Genomic DNA, 413 nt, shown 5'->3' on the forward strand with positions numbered 1-413 from the left:
GCAGGGGGCCGCGCGGGCAGGGGGACTCACAGAGCGCGCCAGAGCTGCTCCGAGCGACACCAAAGTGGAAATTGCGGTCCGGGGCAGCGACGATGGGAGAGAAAACCCTGCGTGGACAGGACAGAAACGGGGCAATTCCCCCCCACAAATTCACCCGGGTCAGGTTTTTGCACCAGGTTGGCAGCCAAGGAGCAAGAGAGCGACTCCCGGCGAGCCACCCCGGCACTGGGAGGAGCCGCTGGCCCCGCAATCCTGTTGGAATCATAGAACCGTTCAGGTTGGGAAAGACCTCAAAGATCATCGAGTCCAACTGTTAACCTAGCACTGCCAAGTCCACCACTAAACCATGTCCCTCAGCGCCACATCCACACGTCTTTTAAATACCTCCAGGGATGGGGACTCCACCACTGCCC

Source organism: Aptenodytes forsteri, unplaced genomic scaffold, assembly GCF_000699145.1.
Source record: "Aptenodytes forsteri isolate BGI_AS27 unplaced genomic scaffold, ASM69914v1 Scaffold158, whole genome shotgun sequence".
NCBI classification, from domain to species: Eukaryota; Metazoa; Chordata; class Aves; order Sphenisciformes; family Spheniscidae; genus Aptenodytes; species Aptenodytes forsteri.